This window comes from Cuculus canorus, chromosome 1, assembly GCF_017976375.1.
Source record: "Cuculus canorus isolate bCucCan1 chromosome 1, bCucCan1.pri, whole genome shotgun sequence".
Taxonomy (NCBI): Eukaryota; Metazoa; Chordata; class Aves; order Cuculiformes; family Cuculidae; genus Cuculus; species Cuculus canorus.
In genome coordinates this window covers 172,784,191-172,808,888 of record NC_071401.1, presented here as the reverse complement: position 1 = coordinate 172,808,888, position 24,698 = coordinate 172,784,191, and the positions used below count along the sequence as shown (strand labels likewise).

Sequence of the window (24,698 nt, the reverse complement as noted above, 5' to 3'; positions counted from 1 at the left end):
AAGAAAAGTGAACCCAAAATTTGTGCACATCCCAAGTACTCTGCCACCTTGAGCCAAGTTGCTGCCAGAAGCCTTTTCTACAGCACCAAGACCGAAACCTTCCTGAAATTAACGAGAGTTGCTGCTGACTCAATTGTGCCTCACAGGCAGATTCTTACTAAAGCATTTTAAACTCAAATCAAGGGGATAAATCTAGCAAAAATAGCTCCCCACGAACATTAAGTCTGGGGTGGTCATCTTGAACTAAAGCCATCACCATGTGCTCAGCCAGCCTTTTTTTGATATGCACCAGGCACTGCACATGGAGTTTGATAAAAGATATTAATTTTCAGTGGCCGTAGTCCTCCTCTGCCAGGGCCCAGTCCCAGTGAACCACCTGAGTGTATTACAAGAGGGCTTGGTACTGCTCCTAATCTACTTCTTGTGCAACTGAAACTCTGTGCAACAATTCTGAGTCTGTCTCAGCACCGTGTTGCCAGAAAATATCTCCTTCCAGGTGCATTTTGTGTACACCAACACAACAGCATCACCAGGATTTCTTCAGGAGCAGGACCTTTTTTTCCAAAATGGGCAATTACTGGCAATCACTAAGTTATTCTGTGAAGGACTGCTCCTCCCTCTTAGCCTAGGAACTGTGGACAGGCTGCCTTTCTTCCACCTTAGGAACTAGATTACGTCTCCCTGCTACCCTAGTTTTTGCTCAGCTACTTCATGTCTTCTCTCCTCTATCAGCTGCTTGCCCGTGGTAGTGGTGCAGTCTGCACTAGCAGAGTGCCTTTAAAAATAAGTCTCCGTCTTGGAAGTAGAGGAGGGGATAGAGTCCAAGAGGTTCCAGGAAGCACAGGCTTGTTTTGAGTCTGCAACGGCAAAAAGCTAATACCCTGTGAGGTATTAAAAGGGTGTTTTAAAGAAGCTCATCTCAATTGGACTTTAAGCTGATTTGTGAAGGCAGGCACCAAGTGACTGTGTGGTTGTTGGGGCTGTGACAAAGCAAATTTTCAATATTTATTGTTGAGTTTGTGTTTTGTTTTGGTTTTGAGTTTTTGGGGTTGGTTTTGTTGGTTTTTTTTTTTCTTAAGTCTACCAAAAGTACTGTGCTAGTAGGAGTTTTAAATGTGTTTGAGTGGGAGTTGAGAATTCTTGTATAATTCAAAGGCATGCCAAGCCAGAAAACCTGCCAATACTCTGAGAGCCGATATAAAGTTCAGCAAATAGTCAATATGCTCAGAAAAGGGGAAAAAAACCCCATTGTTAAGCATCTGTTGCACCTGTTGCAGTAACATCTTTGCCTTATAATGTTCTCACACTGGCTGGGCCCATAAGTTACGCACATGAAGAGGGGTTGTGGTGCCTGTTCCTGAATATTTGTATGGGGCGATGTGAGTTTCTGTGATTCAGGCAATGAAAAATGGCTGTGATATGTTTTCAAATGATAGTTGAGCTCCCCTTTACCAAAGTGAAAGCAGTTCTGCAGTGAGATGTAACCAGCAGTAACCAGCCTTAATTTCGGTAATACTACACCATATATTTATCCTGTGTGGAGGCTGTTTACTGTACTTTGAGCTGCTGTAATAAAAATATGATGCTTGCACAAATAGAACTTGCAGTCCGTGGATGTGTTGGTTACAAGCACATCTGGGCCCTTGTCCAGCCAGGCCAGATGTGTGAGCCAGCTGCAGGCAAGAAGCTGTGAAGTTACTTTAGCACATATCAGGACTATTTTTTGTAGGGGACACTGTCATGCCAATGGGTCATCCAGCCCTGTGCTGGCAGGCAAATATGCTCTGGTATATGGAGTGGAAAGAGAGGTCTGCAAGGAGATGCTGCCCAGCTCAGAGCAGCTCAGCCTGCCTGCCAGCAGGAACAGAGCTCCCCAAGCAACACTCTATCTGCTGGTTGCCATCACTTTTCCTGTTATATTTAGGGGGAAATAGGTGAGATGAGCTTGCTTGCAGGAGGAGGGCAATTCACCAGCCTTGGAGCAGCCTCCATGAGCTGGACAGGCTACCCTGGCCATCCTTGTACATCTTCACCTAACACATCCCAGTGTAGAGTGGCACAGAGGTGGTAAATTCATGTCTCTCCACTTCGCATGGCTGCTTCTAGGTCCCAAAGAGGAATATCTTGTCCCCTCTCTATTTCCATCAGTCTTCCCTACTCACGTATGGCTGGTGCTCCCTATGATGGTGAGCCCAGAGGTGTTCAGGGGTTCTGTGTGGTTGGCAGGCAGGAGTATTGCCTAGTGTCAGCATGCACCTGCCTGTGACCACACCAACTGCTTCTTTGGAAGGTAAAATTGGTGACTTCCAGCTTTGCAGGAGCGCTTCTTCAGGAGGATAGTCGCTCCTGCTCCAGAAGAACACATCCTTCTGTCCCCACTGGTCTTCCCAAAAGACATCTGAAAGAGAGGGCTATCAACTATATAAACTGTTGCTCTTCTTGAAAAAAAATAGCTCTACTTTTTCCTCAATGAAATCATAATCTTTTCCTGCAGCCTTGCCCTGCCCTGCCCTGCAAACCATCAGATAGTTCCTGCCTTTTTTCATCAGCCTGCAGCCTGCTTTTTAGCTCAGCAGGATTAGCATTGCTGGCATAAATGTACAAAAGAGAACTAGGCAGGTGCTTGGTTTATGACAATCTCAGCTGCAAAATTTCTGGCCCTGTGGCAATGGAACAACCTCAGTCCTCACTATATTCTGATTGTATCACTAAACATACTCTTTTTTATTTTGCAATGAGGTCTTTTCCAAAGAAATGACTCCATAATAAATAATAAATATATCAAAATATTGCGTGCATGCCTGAAAATCATAACACAGAGAACTGAGTGGAATTATTCTGGGTTGGAAAATCTTTTGCTGCACGAGTCAGCTATCCAGATAATGGATCCTTATAAGTATGTAGGACAAATAGCTGTATGAACCATCTGGGACTCACTCAGCAGTGGGAAAAAGACTGTTAGACTTGCAAGATCAGCACGCAAGAGTTACTGCTGATCAGTCACTACTGCTTTGCAGAGAAAACAAAGGCTTTAGCATTTAAGCTATTAATAGTTTTCACATAGTCCAAGTGTTATAAAATGTATTTATTGCCCCAAATGATAAATTCAAAATTTGTTAGGTATTTTTCCAGATTTCATGATTGGTTTAACTTGATTAATGTTCACTTATTCCTATGTCTTTCATGTGTCAGGGTCTGTAAAGTCTCTGGCTGAGTCACATCTGGCTGAAAACTAACCAGGTATAAAACCCAGCAAAACACCTTTTCAGTTGATAATTTCCTGACTCAGCTCATCCTAAAGCTACAAGGACACTGCTGCTGGAACAAGAGGGCACGAGCAGCTGGAATTGGGTCTTTTAGGGTCAGTTCTGCTTAGGCCAGTTTGTGCTGATTCTGAGAGCTTAATCTAACTGTGCTGGATGCTTTCTTCACCCTAGAATGACAATTTAATGAAAGTAAAGTTAAAAGCAGTGATGATTTCAACCAATTACCAAATTTGTTATTTCAGTATAAATCTAATTTCTTACTTCTTCTAACTGGAACAATGACTGTTATTCCTAAAAAAAAATGGCAAAGAACAACGAAACAGTTAATTATTTATAGCCAAGTAGGTGAGGCTTTGTACATTAACCTCATAAGGTTCCAGTCTTCAGTTACATACTAATACGTTTAATAATGGCTAACTAAATGCTCAGCTATCTAAAGTCGCAGGTCCTGAGCAGGATCTCTTGTGTTCCGTTCTAATTTGGATCAAACTGAGAAGCAGATGAAAGGCATTACTTAACTGTTTCAAAACACTGAATATGACTTCCCTCTGGAAAAACAGGACTGAGATTCAACTCCAGATGAAGAAACATGCATGTGGGTGTCAGCGCGTAGGAGCTTGCCTGAGCACTGGGTGTCCAGACTGTCCTTCCAGCTAGGGGAGATGCACGGTTCTGTTCAGTTGCCTGCAGGAAGGAGCTGCCATCTGGGACATCCAGGGTGCAGTGACCTCCTAATGGGGTGAATGGTTGTGACAAAGGACCTTTAGGGGCTGTGCCCTCACTCTTATAGGGGCTGGGGGTTACAGAGCAGAACTAGAAACCTGTGTTCATGTGGCTGAATTCTTCTACTAGCCCATGACCAGCCTCATTCAGCTGCCCTGGCACAGGAGCAGATTCAGCTGCCCACACGTGAATACCTAGTGCTGTTCAAGAGATTTTTACAAGGTTTTCAAGCACCCAGGACACCTGCACAGCTTAGGCAGAAGTGACATAGGACTTCTAGGAAATCTCTCTCTAGTCCTGGATCAGCAATGTGAGGATAGATGAGGGTTCAGATCATGGTGGATGCCTGTGTTGAGACAGCGAGGGCACTCTTTCCTGGCTTTCTCTCCATTCACAAACTGCCATAAGAATACCATTACGCAGCACTCGGTTTTGGCATTGTGGCTCATATGCAGAGACATCTCACACTGCCTTTGTGGTGTAAGATGCTTCTTGATTCCAGCCAGGGTATCACAATCAGTTTCCTAGGGAAAGGCAATCACCAGGAGATATTAACAATCAATGCATAAATTAGTTGCTGCTTTGCTGGGGTTGAAAATACCAGGCCTTGCTAGGCTCTGATTCTGCTGTCCTACACTCCAGGGTAATACCCTGATCAGCGAGGCCATTAGATTGAATACTCAGTTTCAATTACAGATGTCGCAGATCTCAGCTCCTAGCAGAATTTTGGCCAGGAAGGCCAATCTGTGAGCCAAACCACCCTCTTCCTGCAGAGGTCAGCGTGTATCCCCAATGACCCGTAATTATATCTTGACTGATGGTCCTCCCAAAAATATTTCGACAGCTGGAAAAGCCGAACATCTGGCTGTGAAAACTTTCCTGAGAGTGTTGCTTCCCTGAAGCAATAAAGATGGATGAAAAGTAATGTGAGTGCTCTGCTCTGTTTAACAAATTGCTTTTTCCAAATGATTGAGCCTGTTACTTGCTGTTTCCGCTTTGGAATGACGTGGTTCCCACTAAGGCCTATTTATGGAACATCAAGAAAATCATCATGATTTCAAACATACAAATATGAATGAAAAGAACTAATGCAGTGATGAAAATGATGAGTAGTGTTATCTGCTGAACTCTGAACTGCTCTTTCCAAGGCAGGTGAGTGTGACACACAAATTCAAGTCACCTTTGGCAAGAAATGTAATTAGAAGTACATAGTGTTGAAAAAAAAGACAGGAGGGGGGGTAGCAGAAATACACCTTCTCCAGGGAAGGCTAATGATTAGCCCACAAATGAATCAAAGCAGGGGCAAGTCAATGATGAACCAATAACTGAGATGAAAGTACCGAGGAGAGAAACTGACTGAGCAGAACTGATCAGCGTGTGGGATTCAGATAGGTTTACAAGCCTGGAAAATCTGTAACAAAGTAAAGCACAAAGCTATTGAAATTTAGTTAGCACAGTCTTTTGATGCTTTCTGTCCTTTGGAAAGCACCTTAAAGGTCAGTCGTGGGACATTTGCTTCACCTTACTATAAAAAAGTAAAGTTGATTGTATTTCTTCTAGTTTATTGATCACTTTTGTGAGACCGTCTTTTCATGGAGACAAAGGAGGAGTGGCAAGGCATCACACTGGCGCACAAAACATGAGCAAGGAGAGGAACCAGGAGGTCCTGTGCAGTGACATTCAACATAGGAATATGCTACCCAAGCATCACTCGCCTACTTGGCAGAAAGGCCACAAGGAAGCACTTACGTATCCTTATACGGCAGCAGAAGGATTGGATAATCAAAAATCACCCCAGCCACAGCTCTAAAGGCACACAACTACCCATTTGGAAACCAACTCCAATTACCTCATGCACCTTTAAAGCTCCAGTCACAAAGGTGATTTGAGTATATCATTATTTACATGGCATGAGAGGCTCCGGCCAAGAACAAGCAACTGGGCTACCAGTGTCAACCGCAGCATGAGGTATGCCTTGCCTTCCTTCATTCTCAGTTGCTTGTGATGGTAATAGAGGGCAATGAATTGTGTTTACTTTTAATTACAGGTTTATTTCTTGAATAGCAGAACTAACAATAATTACAATATTGCAATTAAGTCCTGAATCATTCATTCCAGCTGTTGTTTATTTCTCATTCAACATACATATATACCTTTACTCCAGACTTTGGGACTTTGAAATTCAGGGCTTTTTTTCCCTGTGAACATTTTTTATGCCTTTTTTTTGGCCTTTTTTTGGTTATACAAGCCTGAATCTATTTTAGGAACACATGCACAGTTTGCTCCACAGGATCCAGACAGATTATTTTATGCTGGGGAAAAAAAGGTAGACACAATATATCAGATACACAAAATGTCCTTCATACCAAATGTTCTAGGAATTGGAGCTCAGCAGTAGAAAAGATTATAAGCAGGCACAATAACAAGATCATCACTAGATCAAAGAGGACATCACTGAGACTGAAATTGAAGACTAAAGGATAATGAGAAAATCCTTTAGGACAAGGAGTTAAACTGTTATTAAAGATGGAGAGGGAATCATAACCCTTCTGAAGATTTTTCTGTAGGAATTGATTTCCTTATGCTGATTACACTTATGCTTATTAATTTACCTGAGCATATTTGTGTTATAAGCATACTTTTCCTAGCTGCTCCAGCTTGATGGCTGCAGACTGACCTCTACTTTACTCCTTCCTGTAGTGGTGAAGTTGATCGGTAATGCAATACATTGCACAGGATGCTGTGAATTAATATTTCTGATTCCTCTCATGATAAAGAGACACTGTTGGTGTCAGATTTGCTGAACTGAAAAGGATAGGGAAATAGATGTAGCCCCAGGTACTCTTTGATGGACAATAGTGCTGGACTGCTGCTGGGGAACACAACGACCTGTTTGTGGTGGTCTGTTTTAGTCCACCCTGGCATACACTCAGTCTTGAACAAGCCCACCTGAAAACCAAAGGGCCTGATTTCGTTTCTGGTTTTAAAATTCCTGCTGTTTGTTTGGTGCTGGGTAGAACATGCAAGACAGCAGCGACAGCACCTGACAAGCCAAGGGAATAACAGGCACAGGGAAATGTAGGCAGGACAGTTCCTCCAGGCTCTACTCCCTTGCAGACCAGTAGAGAAGAGTCTATATGATGTTTAATCCTGCTGCCAACTCCAGTAAGCTCAGCAGTGGAGATGAAATGCTGTCTGGGAAGAACTGAGCTTGCTAGGCTGGGCATGACATTGTTTCTCTGGTAAAGAATGAAAAGAATGAAGAAGGCTTTATATCTAATAATACCTTAGACTGATATAGCTCATCTCCAAAACTGGCTGAATGTTTCTTGTTACTACTTACTGTTTGTGCTGTGTAGGGAGCTGCGTAATCACTTTGCACTTTCCCTCTTGTGACTGGGTAACAAACATTTATGAGAAGAGAATAACAAATGGTGAAGCATTTCATTTCGGGCATGAATTCTTAGATGAATGATTTTTCATGCTAAAATTAGCAATGCTCACAAGGACAAAACAAATGTGCAGGGACTGTCTAAATATTCTCCAATAAGTAATAACATGAATTGGAATAAACCAAACTTTGCACTTTTATTTGTTAAAAATTTATATTAAATAATTTTTTTTCTGACATACAAACTTATTACACTAAACGGATTTATATACTAAGTGATCAATAGTTCTCTCTTTCTTATGAAAATGGTTTATGGTTTCTATAGCAATAGCAGTCCTATTCCAGGTACTAAAATATGTGGCTCAGCCTACATGTGCTTTTGATTTGGAATTCGTAAATAGCATTTATTGCATCTAGAATAGCAGAATTACATTGTTTTGGAATCATTAGAGCATTATATCAGGCAGAGGAGAGTCTAGTATTTCCTGGAGGCAATCCTTCCCTCCAGGCCGTCTCTGTTATGCACGCTGCCATGATTTTCAGTGGAGTGGCAGCTAAAGGAGACCATGCAGAATGCCCCAAGGCCACATGAGGGTCGTCATTTCACAGTACTAAAGTGGTTAAGTATTCATTTATAGCCCACTTAAACAGCAAGTATTCCCAGATCAGACATATAACATTTTTAGCAGGATACTGTATTCCTCTACATTGATTATGCCCTTTGCTTTTAAATACCTTAGGCTGTATTTTCTGACAGCATCAAACTGTCCTGTAAAACTAGTAGTACACTTATATACACTGTTAGTACACTTATATACACCTCTTTGTACACTTACAGAAGCACACACATATTTTTCCTTGTGTAAACAGGATGATTTTGCAAGCAAGATCTTCATCATCTTCTGGTAGGTCTGCTCTCTCTTCCCTGCAGAGGAGCCCAAGGTGGCTGTTGCTGCTGCCTCAGGTGCCTCAGCTGACTTGTTTGAAGTTATATACCAAGAGTTTACACTTCAAAGTACACAAAAATAGCTTACACACACACTGCAATGAGCTTTGCAGAATGAGCTCTGAGTAACACCTTTGCTGAAGAGATAGGAGGGCAAGCTATGGATCTTATCAACCAGGAATTTTCCTCCTCAATGTTTGAGCCCCATGGAAACCATACCAGGTTCATCCAGAGGGTCTATGACTGCTGGGGAAAGCACCTTGGCACCCACTGCCATTTAAAGATAAAAAAACTGTTCTGGATTTGGAAATGTATATGTGTGCCGATCATCCTGCAGGAGCACCGAGGAACCGAAGATGCAGCGCCTGCAACCCAATTCCTCTTGGCAACAGGCCTGACAGATTTTTGTAGCTTGAGAAGACTATATATTCAGATATGATATTTTAAGAGTCAATCTTTCCTAAGAACACTGCTGACATTAACCTCTTGCCTGCAGAAAACTTATCCCATCTTGTAGCTGAATTTAGCCCTCATGCCCAACGGCCTGTTCACTCCTATAAACTTGTCTCTATATTAACACTAGGAACCTGCCTGTATCAAAATATATCTACTTCCATATGACAACTCAATTAATTAAAGCGATCCACAGAAGACACCTTACTAAGAAAGAACTGGTCAAAGTGCATGTGAGACAGGCAGCTCTCTTTGCTTCAGCTGAACTTTTCTATCTCTATGCCACGATCCAATACAGCTAGTTTATCCTTAGAGCACACTTGCATGCCTATCTCATAAATCCCAAATTTCAGAGAGGAAATCCAGCAAAAGTTCTTTGGCCTTAGTTCTTTGGACAAGTTCCAGGCATCGGGATTGAAGACTTCTGTTGCAAATCCTTGCGTAATGTCACTAAAACCCTTCCCTCGTGCAGTTATGTCTGCACCTACAGAGATCTTGACTCCCATAGGCAAAGGGAGGCAGAGCTGCCAGGTTCTGCAAGGTTTCAAAGGATGTCCGGTGAAGTTCAGCTCTGTGGCAAGCTCCCGTGCTGAGGAAACATCACTGCCCAGTGGAAGCGGGGCACTGAAATCTGCAGCCAAATTAGAGAAAATGATGGCAAAATTAAAAGCAGTAATGCAAAACCCATGATTACTTCAGCTAAAAGTAATTTTTTTCTGACGCTGATGGTTCCTTTTCTCTGGATTAGACAGTGTTTAAGGGATGCGATCACAGCCTAGGTAAAACTGAAATAATTCCAACTTGAATTTCAAGCCTATAGAAAGGACACTAAGTCTTTAAGTGCCTGCTCCACCATGATCCCTCACTTTGGGAAAAACATTAAGGGTACATTCTTGTGGTCAGCCCTTGTCTGGTCTTCTTACACGGTCCCTTTAAATCATCATTTAGCTGCATGTCTTCATCTGCCAATTTTATATTGGTTTAGTTGGATTATTATGAAGAGCAGAGGGACGCGGAAGATAAACTCCAAAAGACTGAACAAGACACCTCTTCTTCTTCCTCAGATAACCCCGCTGAACCATTTGGTCAAGATTTTTTCAAAGTAGCATAGACTACTCAAAATAGATCAAACCTCATAAGCCCTTTTGCCCTTCATATGTTTGCAAAACTTTCACATGGTGCTCATTTTGATTCTTCTGATTTCAGCTTCAGTGTAATTTATAATTACAATGAATATACTAAGCGGTTCATAGTGGCCAGCAGGCTAATGGGTGTTAAGATCTGTCCTTTACTGCACTGTACTGCTGTGTGATAAGAACCCCAGATGAAGAAAGAGAGCATACAAAATATCCTGTTCCAGCTAATGTAGAATAGTGAACACAAACTAAGAAAAATCCATCAGATTATGATAGAGTGACCCCCCACAATGTTATTGCTACAGTAAGGATGGCTGCAACCTTGTATGAAAGCTTTGCTTGCAAATTGTCTCTCTGCCTGGAAAAGCTGTTTGGGAGATAAATGTCCTACAGTTTGAGATCTTGATCATTTATTTTTGGAGTGTTTCTGCACAGGCAGAATTGGTGCTTCTTACTTGCAGATATGAGACAGGACAAAGAAGCTGACATCCCAGGAACACGTACAAGTGAGCCTACAGCTCTTGTTCACTTGAAGGTTTCCTTGGTTTTCTCAATACATCTTTTTGTAAGACTGCTAATAACTACCAAGGAATAGTGAGAATTATATGACAGTGGAAGTGACAGCCAGAAGAGGAAAAAACAACTGAATTATTGGCCTTTTGATTAAATCTGAAACGTACTCAATAAATTTTGTTTGAATTGTGTAGTCAAGAAAATGAGAAAGCCTGTTCCAAGCCTTCAAAAGTAAGCTGCTTATAATTTTATACCAAACCCATGAATGTTTCTTCATCAGTGCATAAAATCACTAATTGATTACTTACTTTGTGGAAACAGAAAACGTGTTTTCATAAAATACAACTCCATCTTTGACTTTCCTGGGGTTTGCATTTGTCCTTAGGACATTTGATGCCTCTCAAATAATGTAAGCTTGCTGACATTTTCTCCTTTCCCTTTCATATAACGAGAATTTATCTTCCCTTTTCATGCCTGTTTCCTAGAACATACTTCCCTGATGGGTTGAAGGGCATCATGCCTGACCTCGCATTGCTTCAAACCTTTCTTAGAGTGACCCATTAGAGTGACCCATTCTGTGGAGCGTTCTGAAAGAACTCCATGACCAACTTTGTTTTCCCCTTTCTCACTTGTTATATTACTTACATCTGACCAAGACTGTTTATGTTTACATTTTCACAGGGTTTTGTGCACAAAATATAGCACACCTTGTGAGCTCTGTGCTCCCTTCTTCTACCTTTAAGCTGAAGCCATACAAACAAACACATGCTTGCACATGTGCATACCAGTCCAGTGTTTGGCCAAAGGAATATCATCCTTAATTATGCCTGCAGGTAAAGTAAAATTCTTTAAGCTGCCCACTGTATATTTTTCTAATCAATTATTAACCAGTTTAATTTTGAAGAAAAGGGATCACATTTCAAACATTACTTTCCTGAGCTGACTTAATAAATTTTTGATCTGATAAAGGTTCTTTAACAGAACAGACTTTCAAAGGTGATGTGACTTACATTTGTGGATTTTTTGCTGGGTCTGTTTTTCCTGCCAAGAGCAGATATCCAGCATTCATTTTCTATTTCAACTTCATCTGCATTTTGTGGGTATTAACAAAATACATCGGAGAGTCTTGCCAAATTCTTTGAAAGCCTCATCTTTTGGCTGTACCTGCCGAGCCCTCCCTGCTCTCAAACTCAACTTTATAGTAGCTGTTCAGCTTGAAATGCAGGTAAATAAATTCTGGTGACTTATCCTATTTGGCACTGGGAAAGACCCAGAGGCTAAATGCTTGCTGGAAATCTCACAGCTGCCACAAGCTGGGTCTTGTGCAGGATGTGAGGAGCAGCTCCAGTGAGCTGGGGAAGACTCGGGAAGAGGGTCCAGCAGCCTCCTCGGTGGCAGGAACACCTTCTTCCAGCTGCCTGTTGGCCACTGGTGGACTGCAACAACAGCCACAGCAGTATGTGCCTTTCCGTGCTTAGCTCCAAATAGCTTGTCTGCGGTGTGATGAGGTGCTGAGTCCCTCAGGCCAAGCTGAGTGAGTAGGAAGCTGCTGGTTAATCTCGCCTCTATCCCATGTATGCACTCATGGCCAGAAGCGTTTTGCAATTCATAGCTCTTGGTCAATGCTTTCTACCTGAAAGGTCACACATGGGCATGCCTGGAGCCCCAAAGTTTGGCATTGAAGGAAGTCCGAGCACTTTGCTTCTGGGTTTACTCTGCCTTGGAGTAGTTGTGGATAATTTGTGAAGTTCCCCTGGAACAGAAAGCCTTAAAAATATTCTGCTCAGAAAAACATAAAATTATTTCAAATTGAAAATTTCTTTTTGAAAAGCACATATTCAGGCATATATAGTTTTTTTACCTTCTAATGAAATTTGTATATGCTCTATAACATGGAGGTGGTTCATTAATGTGCAAGATATTTTTTTTCTTTTTTTATCATTATGGAAAATTTCCTGTCAGTTCTGAGCAGAACATTTTATTTTATTTTCTATACTAAGTGTTTTATGCTTGTTAGAGCCAAACAACTTTTTAAAGAATGAAATCAAGCCATTCTCTTATTTCATTAGTCAATTTGTGATAGATTTTCCAAACTGCCTCTGTTTGTTAGAAAACACTATGAAAAGTAAGGTGTTTGAATCCATGTTAAGCAGCAGCTGGTTAAAACAATTTTTAAATAATTAAAGCCAGTAGTAAATTAGCCATGTATTTTGACTAAGCTGTTGGATTGACTAAGAATGTTGGATTATGCACTACTAATTCTGATATCACAAAATAATATAGAAATAACAAAAACAATATACAAAGCCTTATGTTCGCCTGGAATATTAGCAGACAAAACAACATAAAAATGATTTCAAACTAAATTACTTTTTTTCCTTTAAATAAATTCTTTTTCATTTAAAAAGCAATTGTGCTCATGGGAAATATTTTCAAGATTGCTCTGATTTTGTGAATAAAAAAATAAAACATGCTTTTGTCAGGATGGCTTTTTCCCAGCGGGCGGCTATGCTGGCAGAACCAGCCAGCCTGGTTTCCGCTGCGAGTGCCCAGGATGGATCAGGCACTACTAAGCTCAGCCCATCAGTGTGACCACATTCCATCAGAGCCCATCCCTGCCCTGCAGAGCATTGAAGTGCTCCCTGAGGCAGGACCATGTTTTGTGAAGGTGGTAACAGGAAATGGTAACAGGCCCAGAAGATATCAAGATATCATAAAGTTGGAGAGAGGAGTGGAGAGTGAAGAGAGACATATGGGTTTCAGACACAATAAAAGTAAGACATAATATGGTGATATTAAAAGCTGACATGGGCTAGTCATCCCACTCAGCCAGTGGCAGGGAAAGCTAAGTCGTTTATCAGTGTGGGCATTAGAGTCAAGGAATTTATTTCAGAGGGTCGTGTTTCCACCTGTGTTGAGCACCTTGTACCAAGACCACACCAATGCCCACCACTGCACCCAGTGATACACAGTGGACTGGTACTGGCTAAGCAGATGGATGCTGTGACAAGACAGCTGATGCACTATGGAACCTACTTAAAATGCTTCCTTCCTATGTGCACCTTCAGAAAACATGCAAAGAGTAGAGCAGCCAAAACCAGTCAGCCAAAACAGGGCAGGTTTCTGTGAGCTTAGTTTTATTGATCTCACTGTGATGCCCACGCTAGTATTACTAACTGTTGAAAGCCCTAATATTTACCAGATTTTAGTCTACTGTCATGGCAAACACTGAGAGTGTTCCATGGGGCAGAAGAACTTTGGCTCCAGCTCTACTGATGCGTTCAAAGCTGTCCTTCAAAAATAGGCCCTTGAGGCACAAGCTGGAGGTGGCCACGGGTTATTTTTAAGATAGGGATCATACCAGCCTGAGTTCTGGGAACATGAAATGGGTTCACAACCAGCTTCTCCTGCCTTCGGCCTTGCATGAACTGCAGCTCAGCAAAACCCAAATCCCAGGAACATGACCAACAGAGTGCACTGGTGACGGATACCTACAGGTGCACATTTCTCCTCAGTACAAATGGCTTTGAAAGTGTTTTTGCTAGCTTTGTAAACACAAGCACTGAGCACACTGGCATATTAAACTCTGCTGATGAGAACAATATCAGCACGGGATTTAGTCCATATTTTTGTCTCCAACACATCCACACTACATATTTATAATGCTCATTTCCACAGACATTTATCTCTGTCATAAGCTAAAAGTGCTTTACAAGTTCTACCAACTCTCATTTTCATTAATAATGCAGTTTGCTGAAAAAAAATATATGTTTCAGCCATGTTTTTCCTTATCTTTTATTTCTTGAAATTACAGGACCATAGAGCTATTGTTCTGGACTTGATACATTTCAAACTTCATAAACACTGTGAAACCAAAGGCTATAGATCTTATTTCTATCCCAGAACTGTTTCTAATTCAAGACAGCTGTGGCATAACAGCCTGGCAATGACATTTCTCTTGTGAAGGCAAGTGATCAGCAAGCTCAACCTGTAATCTTAGGGTGTCATTTATTTGCTCTGTAGAAAGCCACAGCACCAAAGGAGCTGCAAAGAAATGTAGCTGCTGTATGGTCCTCACCTCAAAGGCAGAAGAGCTGTTCAATGGTTATCTATTAGAAGTGGAAAGTCCATTCCTGAGGTTCTGAGAGATGTTGTTTCATCAGCACTCCACCTGGATATCCTCCTGGTTGGCTCTCCCAGATGTGCTGACCCAGCAGCGAGGAGAGGCACGGCAGCCTCCAAACATCACCATGAGGAAAAGGCAGTGCAGACAGTTACTGTAACTGGACCCTAAGAAATAAATCCATTTTGAAAGCACTGACAGCCACCAGCAATGAAGAAACAAACAAATATTTAGTAGGCAGAATAGTCCGCTCAAGGCAGCCAACACTTCCAGCCCTCGGGCTGTATTTTTCTTCTATATTGCAGGCAGCAGTGAAGGGAAAAACAAAACACTTATATTCCTCTGCAAATGATGTACTCAATTCTTTTCTCAGTGCAATGAGAACAGAAGAGTAATGAGATGCCTATGGCTGTTCATGGCTTCAGGGGACTAATTAACCCCAATGATTAACTGGTCTGCTTTGACATCTAGGCTGCTCTTCTTTGCCACAGCCGATCAGCAAAACATATAAAATCTGTAAGTGCTGCTTATAAATGCCCCTCTTTTGCTATACTTGAAAGGGGAAGGATGCTTTATGTCACATCATCGAGTTTTCAGAGACTTTCCTCTGCACCACTGGAAGTGCCAGATCTCTCTGTTTCCCTCCCTTCTGCATTAGCTGGCTGTTTCTTCTCAATTAGGTAGAAGAAATCAGTTGGCATAGTCTGTTCCCTGTGCAACAGACTGAGAAATATCACATTATTTATTCTGGATTAACTGAATGAGGTTGGGAAGAGTTATTTCTCCCCAGTCTGCTTTGACAAGGTAATTTGCTACATGGCACTTAATTCTACAAACCAGAATTAAGCTGGGAAAATGCAGGGTATCAGAAACCATCTGCAAGCAAGTTCAGTGCCATGAAGGACTTGGCACCCTGGAGCCTCACAGTTCCTGTGCTGGCCCTATGCACAACACCAGTGAGCTGCTGGACCAGTAAGCCTGGAACAGCTGGATGTGAGCTGTACACCCTTATTTTGTGAGTGGACAAGCATTGTTCCCATATGATCATTTTATGGATTTTTCTCTGATAATTGCTACCTATAACATCAGTTAGCAGAGATTTCAGAGATGCAGAGACCTGTCTTCCAGGTGTACATTGAATTAAATGCCAGTCTAGACTTCCATTCACGTTATTTGACATCTTTTGCTTTTCTCTCTTCCATCAGGAATTTGGTGCTACCTGGGAAGAAAATAAAGTCACTCTGGCACACTTTGCTCTTGAGAAATCCATATTGGTAGTGGCTTCTTGGTGCTCATAGATAGATCTTTCTCTGTTTGCTCCAGAAATTAAATTTAGGCTGGTAGATCTTTAGCTTACTCATCTTTCCTTTCCTCTAATAAGGAATAAGTACAATAAGTCTGCTGCTTACCTGTTTCAGCAGCTTGTTCTGTCCACTGCAACTTTTCAATTATAAATGTTAACACCTCTGAAACTGCCGTGTACCCTATCTGCTGTGTCAGGTTTGGCAGATTATGGTGTGTAAGAAATTCCTGCCTCCCACTTCCATTGCACCTCACACCTCCCTGTCTCTGTCTACTCTGACTCCCCAACACCTATTTTGCCCTGAAAGCATCGCTTACAGTCAATCTCCGTCTGTGTGTTGAACCAAAACTTCTCCTAACTGCCTCCTAGCCACCACAGAGCTTAAAGACTGTTTTTTTCTTAGCTCTTATTTTTCTCACAAGCTGAATTCTGGGACTTGATCTTTCCTGTTGTTCCTTTTCTTCATCCTTTGTAGTTTGACTGAGTTCCTCCTATCTGTGCAAATTCCCTGCCAAGTATCCCCAGAAAAGCTGTCAAGGGGACTCAGAACAGTCCAGTGAGTGAAAACTTAACAGATCACATTCTTTATACAGCAATTCAACAGATTAGGACAGATGTTTCTCTGACTACCCTAGATAAATAAGCCTGGTGTACCACTCTCCTGATCTGCTGAAGGACCGCAAAGGAATCCAAATCTTTCAGTGAGAGTGCCTCTCATTTTTTAAGCCCACCTGAAGTTATAACTATAATTATTTTTAGGCGGAAGGAGTGGGTTGCCTTTTAGATGAATAACAGGATCTGATGCTGGGAGAGCAATATCTCCAGGAGACAAAGGAGCCATACATTCCCTGCATCCTCATCCTCTGCCAAGAAGAGCACCTCAATATCTAACGAAGGCTGTCAGCTGGGAAGGGCAGTGCCAGGCCAGTATAGCATGACTGTGAGGCCATCAAAAAACAGCTGGGTGTGAAAAGACAATCCCATAACGCTGCCAAGTTCAGCGAGACCTGTGGCATGATGAACTCCCCAGTGAGTAATCTATAAATTATTTTACAGCTGCCTATGTTGGCTTTACTCTCTTTTCCAGCATAGTGAGCCATTACGGATGAGAAAATGAATAACCATCTTGTCTCTTTCTTATGCTATCTAGGACCAGGTAAAATTTACAGGAGGTCTTGTGAGGTCCAGGCACTGTGCTAGTCCTTGTTCCGTGCAAACCGTTGGAGTTTCGGCTGGTAACAAAGGCACTGCTCGGTTTACAGGAGCAGACAATTTGATCTTCTACAATTTAGGACAATGGTGTTGAGTCTCACTAGCCAGTGTCAGGGGATGATACATCCAAGCTGTACAGGGCAGGGGGTGACACCCAGAGCATGACCCCAGGGCAGCACTGGTCCAGCACAGGTGGTAGGGAGACGGGAGCAGTAATCCTGGAAGACACGAACTGTTTCCAGCATTACATATTACAGCCTTTGCAGAGCAAGCTCTGGGCTGGCTTGTTTATTTAGGTGCAAACCCATATTTGATACTCCCAGTGCACTGTGCTGTATCTGGGCTGAGCAGACTCCCGGAGACTGATGCACAGGAGAGCAGTAATTAGCTTGGAGCACACAGAGTCAAGGCCGAATGATGATGAATAAGCCCTTCCAGAGCTGAGCTGACTCCATGTAAAATCAGTTTGCAGAGCACAGTGGCATTGTGCAGAGATACCTCAGCTGGCCCTGCAGAGAGCTGCTTTCAGTCAGCTGAATGTATTAATCTGGGCTAACATGCTTCCAGATAAATCAAATACCAAATTGATCAGGCAAATACACACACTCATGGATCTATATCCGGTATAGCTGGTTCATCCAGAGTTGATTGTAGACTGATTTCTGAGAAATCCGAACTAACTGGACCTTAAATGAAAACACAGCAAAATCTGAAAAGAATAAAATCCCTTGGGTTTTCAGTCTTGTGAAAAGCATAAATACTAATTTGTTCCTTTTAGCTGCTTTTTTCTTGCAAGATAATCTTCTACGGCTTAAGTTAGAACTCAGTTATTTTCATAATAAAATATATGATGAATAATGTATATTCTGCACTGATGGAACACATTCCATCGGGAATCTCAGAATATTTTGCAAATATTAAGGGGCAAAGCTTTCCAATAGACCTCAGAAGCAGGTGGAATTATAACTTCATGGGTGTTTTATAGATGGCAAACCAGACAGAGCAGTCTTGTTGTAGAACATGTAGGAAAACCCATGTAAGGCTGAAAATAGCACATAAAGACTTCTGAAGTCCCTAGAATTTTCTGTCTTCCTTCATGTCGACACACTACTTCTCTGGCATATTTAGATTGGCACATAATGTTTTGTTTTTCCAGATGATAAAGAGCTAATTCTCATTTAAACAAATGACTTTTTCAGTCTTTATAAATTAGGAAGCAGGCAGCATTTCCTCCAGCTGCCATTCAGCAATTATGCCATTTGGAAATGGTACAGAGTGATTTGTGATAGTGTAATCCCTTTGGAGTATGGAAGTAGCTCCAGAGTCAGGATTGATTAGAAATGCCCAGTTGACTGCCAGGGACACATTTCAAACAGGCTTATGCTGGATTGCTGATATAGTTGTATGCATGAATCGAACAGTCAAATGTACAAATTACCCGATCTGCATATCCAAAGCTAAACTGTGCAGCTCTAAACCCATTTTCTGGCCTAAAGAGTGCCACATGCCAAGTACATAACCAGAAAAACAGCTCCTCGTCTGCCTTCAGAACAGTGGGCAATATGAATCCATGGAGTTCATCTGTATTTGCACATTGTCAGCTCTAAGCTCGGGGCACTGTTGTAGCAGGAGCACATTTAAACCTTATGAAACTTATAACCGTGAACTCTTCTGCATATCCACAAAATAAACCCAGTCCAAGGACAAAACTAGTCTTTTAAAACCTGTGCCAAAACATCTCAAAGTCTCTCCCATGACTTGAAATCAGGCTTTAAACTCCATGTTGCTTTTCTACCCTCATCTGACATGAGATAAAGTCCAACCAGACAGAGGAAATGACAACAGGAACATTTCCTTGTGTTACATCTCAAAATCTTACACATTGTATACCAATTTTCCTCTTAGAGGAAGAAACATGAAAGGTACTTTTAAGACTGAAAGAGATGTGAACAGCCGATGAATGAAGCAGATTCCTGTTCAGATTAGCCTGAGGATGAGGAAGCTGATGTGTGTGATTTCTCTTCTGCTTTGCCTGGTGCTCTCCAGCATAAATCCACCTAAAAGTCTGTATGCAGCTGGTGTAAAACCCACTGCCCAGCCTCTGAAGATTGCAGCTTGCAGAAAAGTAAACCTATTATAGGCTGCTACTCTATCCTGGCAAGTAGATATGTCAGATATCTCTCTGCAGAGTTATAAAACTGATTGGATGTATTTGGGAAGCTGGCATTAGAGGACAGTAAACTACACCAAAACCAGACTAAAAAGAGCATGAGGGAGCGATACAGAGAGGAATACGAATACAACAGGATGCAATTTAGAAATATTTAGAAAATTCACCCATTTTATTTGTACAAAGATTACCTTTCCTCTGTGTCCATCTCAGGGATCAGTGCAACTTCACAGCAGGGGAGGCAGGAAAGCTGGGTCCTGTGTGAAGGGGAGTCCTGTGTGCTTCAGTAGCAACCACTGGTCCAGGGAGCCTGGGGAGCCTGTGCCAGCACCTCAGCTTTTCTTGCTGCCTTTCTGCGCAGTAAACCACTTGATTTCAAATAACACCAGCGTTACAGATACCCACAGACCCTTTGACTGTGGCACAGCTGTTGCTGCCTGTGCTTCTGGATGCCCAGGAAGGACGATGCATCCCAGGTCTCACCAGCTACCTTGTTTGGACAAGGGATAGATTTTTTTTTCAAGCAGTGCAGCTCTGCAGGTCTTATAATGACTTCACTGGGGAAAAAAAAAGGAAGGATTTTGTTCCATGGTGGTTCCTACACGGTGGTTCCCATTCAATGCCGTGCAATAAGAAGTGCAATGCAGTACTACTAATAATATCTGGATCACAGTGAATTACTAGCTTATTATTAGCTCATGCCTGGCTCTAATTTCAATTTCAAGGTTGCATTTATTTTTCACTGTGCTAAATCTACAATATTAACACAACATCAGACGTATCCGCTGGAAAGATATATTTCTGACTCCGAGAGAAAGGATGGCAGGACTTATGGGGAAGTGGATTGAATCTCCTTAACCTAAATCTACAGGTATGCAAGTGCCCTGTCAACTTTACTTTCAACAGCATTATATTCTCGATGAGTATCACTCATGGAAATTGCCCCAGCTATCACACTGCCTAGTCACACTCAGTCCTTTATAGTAATTCATCTGGAGACCTGACATCTAAGTTGGCAGATATTTCAAAGACCTGCTTCGGTTCAGCCCTCCCTTTTAAAAAGCTGTGTTATTTTTGTTTAATCATTCTTGGAGGTAGGAGACAGGGGCAGGTTTTGCCTTTTTAAGGAGGTGCTACATGTCTGACAGAGCAGTGTGAGGGCCCTGGGCTGAGTTATTCCAGGGCAAGTCAGGCTGATCAAAAAAATAATTTCCATCATGTATGTGAGAAGTGTATTTTTAATCCATTAGGATGCTAGTTATGATTACTACATGAAACAACTAATCTCTTCTGACAGGGCTTCAAACAACACGCCATGCAGCCCAGACCTTAGTCTCGGTAAAGGTATTTCTTCTCATGCAAATAAACTTTGTTTCTCTCTTGATGAAACTCTTCATATTTTCATCTCAAATCCCTTCCTAGAGGTGCAATTATTCAGAGACTTTTTTATTAAGTTCCTTAATAAGAGAAGAGCAACAGGTTTTCCAAGGCTGTTCTCCCTCTTGCCTCCACATCAGGAAGATTTTAACATGCTGACAGTATCCAAGATAGTCTTCTCTTGCCGAGCCACAGCAAGTTTTTTACAGGGGCTTTTCATGGAAGGTGGCACTGGTCCAACTCCAGGGGTGTTTTTATCTTAAAATGGGTATTATGTAAAACATGAAAGTCACTAAACTTGGAGGAATCCACCCCAGCTTCCTCTCAGGTTGCTATTTAGCAACGAACAAAGGTGAAGCTCAGACTTCTCTGCCACACAGTGAGCATTTCAGGGCCACATACCACTTCCAGTCCTGCTCAGACTTGAAACTTGGAGCTGAAAATATCATTCACACATGTCCCGAAACCATAACTGATAAGCATCTTCCTGATACTGCATAGCAGAAGCACTACATCAGAGGGGCCTTGAAATCTCCCCAGATTAGAAAGGGAGAGTGTATTTACTCCGATACCATGCACATAAAAAGTGTCAGCCCTTTTGCCTACTCCACCTACAGACATCTCAGCTGAGACCAGGCTCTGGATGGAGAGATATCCCGGCTGATGGACTGATCTTTCACACCACCCATTCCAAACAAGAGATTCTAATGCTGTTTTTTCCTACTGCTGCAATTTACAGCCCCCTTAAATGCAAGAGATCACCTTCTAGAAAACTGAGAACATCCCTCCTTCACCTGAGCACGCTGTTGGTAGGGAAGAGGAGAACCAGCGGCAGCTGGAGACCTGACAGTAGGGTCAACAGGCAAAGACTTTTTGAGAGGGTGTTTTACCTTAGGTGCTTAAGTTGACTCTAGTTGATATGTTCTATTCATTTAGCTTTATTTATTCTCATTTTGCCTCCAATACACTCTGAAAAACAAGTGAAATGACAGTGGCAGGCAAAGTTATTCACCTAAATTAAACACACCTGATCTTCCCACATATTCTCATACAATGTAACTTTCCCATCTTGCCCAGGAAGTGTTAGAAACACAAGTAAGTCTTGCTGAATTTGAGCAGTAGTAATCCAAGAGGGAAAGAGAAGAGCAAACCACTCTCAAAATCTCTTTCTCCTATGCCCTGGGGAGGGAACTCTAGTGCCACAGATAACTTCTCACTGCATAGCACACTGGTTTTAACAGACTTGATGGTGGCAGTGAACAAGAACTGCAGGTACCCAGCACTTAGCTGGTATAGAGAGCAAAAAAAAGCCCCTCTTCCCTGTGAGTCTCTGCTCCCAGCACCACACAGGGCAAGGAGAAGTTATTATATAATATAGCTGAATATATATGTTTGGTATGCTATGGGTCTTTTTAAATGTGATATTTTGTTGTTACATTATATTATGTTACATTGCCTCACATTAAGTTGTTATTTTATGTAAGGGGAAACCAGTATTTCAAATTGCATCCTCAGTCACTGTCTAAATATGGTCAGTATTTTTGTCATACAATATGAACATGCTAAATTAGCAACTGAAAAGTACAGTCAGAGGTAGGCCAGTTGAGTCATGCACCATGAGCAATCAAAGCAGGGGACAATCTTGCATTTGCTACGAGATGTTAGGGCTCATCATCAGGGATAATGAAGGCAACAAGGAAAGGAAAGAGCAGACAGCCCAGATCTACCAGACTTTCAATCCTGTTTCTCACCTTACAGCAAGAAATATTATTGCTATTGCTGATCCTGGAAGGCTTCACAGCTTCTTTTTCCACCTAAAGCCTTCCAAGCACTTTGGTGCCCATATTGCACAAGGACACATGTGAGCCAGGATAAGGCCCCACCTACAGCTGAACATACCTCTCAAAGCTGAAGTGCTGAGCCTCTCAGACACATTTCTGCTTCACCTACAGCAGGGCTCTGTGTGGACACAGGGGGAGCCCATGGGAAGTCCAGTTGGGATGGGATAGCATTGATGGTGCCCTGCCCTCCTTGCACAGCCCTCAGCATCAGCAAGGTAATGCAGGTACAGTGTGATGTGCGTCAGCACAAGGAAAAAGAGATGCAGAGGAACAACGAAGCTAGCTTTGCCATGATTTGTTGTGGAGCACGCACAGTCAGACGGGAGCACTGGAGGGGACTGCAGACCTCTGACTGTCCTAAAACTTCTACCCTGCCTGCTCATTCTCACTGTTCCCATGCAGCTCTAAAATGAGCTCCAAGATCAAAATATTGTGGATGCCCAAGGTATTTCTTCCCTAGGATGCTACTTGAGAAATTAGAGCAGGAGATCACTTGTATAGCTTGTGGATACGATGTTTGCTTACACACACTCTCCTGCTAGCACACAAGCACTGTGCTGGACCAGACTGGAGCCATCACCCTCTCTCCTGCCTCTTGTCTGGCAGCAGTGAGGCCAAGCAGCCTGCGAAGCACCGCAGCATAGCCTGCCCTGAGCTTGTGAGTGCAACAGAGACTTGTTTCAATTTGCACACTTCACACCTCCAGAAATCTACTTGGCAGTTAGTGTAGGCTTTTTTTTTACAGCTCCAAAACCTCAAACTCCAGCTGCTCTGAACCTATTGGCTTCAAAGGTTTGCCTGACCTCATGTCAAAACCATGTGAAAGTGCTGAGCCTTGTCAGACCCCTCCAAACAACAAAAAAAACCCCTCGTAGACCAAACTTATAACTCACAACTGAACAGACTTTCACACTGAGTTAATAAATTTTAGACTGAAACTTGAAACCAGGTGACTTTTGCATAGATCCATTCAAAAATATCTGTACAGTATAAATTACTTGTAGCTATTCTGTAAAGCATGTCTTCATACTTTGGATTTCTCTACTGCTGAGTGAAGGGTATGTGAAATGAAAACATACTATTAAGACTAGCTTTTAAAATATCTTTTTTAGAAAGTTAGCTAGTCACTATGCATTTTTGGACAAGCAGGGTAAAGAAGAACAATGACAGCAAAAGAGGCAGCTGGCAGCTGCCTAGGAAGGAACAGAAAAGCTGGGAAGAGCACTAATGAAAGTCAGGGTGAAGAATGGAGAGCCAAACTTTACCCAGAAAATGCAAGAGAAGATGAAAATTCTGGATGATGCTCCATAGACGACTTTGATAAGAGAAAAGCCCAGGCTGTTCTGTATCTAGTACAAAAGGCTGGAAGATTTTCTTTCTGTGCTTCCAATGAAATCAGTGACTCCTTCATTCAATTGAAGCAGCAGGATAAAGACCGTAAATGAAATGCTACCCTGAGGAACCTGAGCAGTTCCATTATTCATGGCTTTACACCCTGCTTTCCTTGGAAAACATGGCCAGTGGTTCAGTTTTTATTGAAACCCCTCCAGAGCTGGAGGGCAGCACAGAGAGAGAAACCTCCTGATGGAACAAGAAGCATTTCACGTGACAGCAGCTTCCTTCATTTTGAGTGAGAGGCATCATAAGACGGTGCAGGCCTTTTTCTTGCTCAAGAAATACCTGTTGATCCTGCACAAGGAGGGTTCCTTGTACAGCAATGCGTCATCAAGAAATCCTATTCGGAGACACAACTGAAGTGTTTTGGGCAAACAGCAGTGAGGGGTTTTCTGTGCCTGCTCATTTGCCTGGGCTGATGAAGTATCTCAGATGCTGTGCTGTGCTTGCTGTTTTGCCTTGGTCCTTAAACTCTCGTTTTCATAGGAAACTGCTGCAGCAAGAGGGATTGGCTCTGAGAAATGGAGACATGGGTAGGACAGAAGTGCACCCTTATCTGGCTAGTGAGAGGCGTTCATGCATGTTGTACACAAGCACCTCCGGCACAGGAGAGCTGCTAGCATGAGCTCTGCCCCGGCTGCCCTGCAGAGAGGCTGCTGTACCACAAGGGACAGGAGAGGTGAGGGTGAGAAGACCAGAACATGGTGCTGGAGTTGAGACTTTGCTCTCAGAGTTGCAGAATCAGCGCCTAGGAGCAGGGATTAAGACCCATTCCTACAGGAGATTACACTGATGTCACCTGGTTGCATTGACACAAAAAGCATGATGCCACTCCGTGCAGTTCCTCCC

At 42.4% G+C, this 24,698-nt stretch overlaps 1 long non-coding RNA gene across 1 annotated transcript in view; it reads left to right on the top strand.

The window, feature by feature from the left end:
* Positions 1-5,029: 5,029 nt before the first annotated feature.
* LOC128851648 (uncharacterized) overlaps positions 5,030-24,698 on the top strand; it is a 29,489-nt gene continuing 9,820 nt past the window's right edge. Inside the window, exons 1-2 of the long non-coding RNA XR_008449031.1 lie at positions 5,030-5,141; positions 5,550-5,957. This is a non-coding gene — a long non-coding RNA (uncharacterized LOC128851648). The remainder of the gene's footprint in view (positions 5,142-5,549; positions 5,958-24,698) is intronic.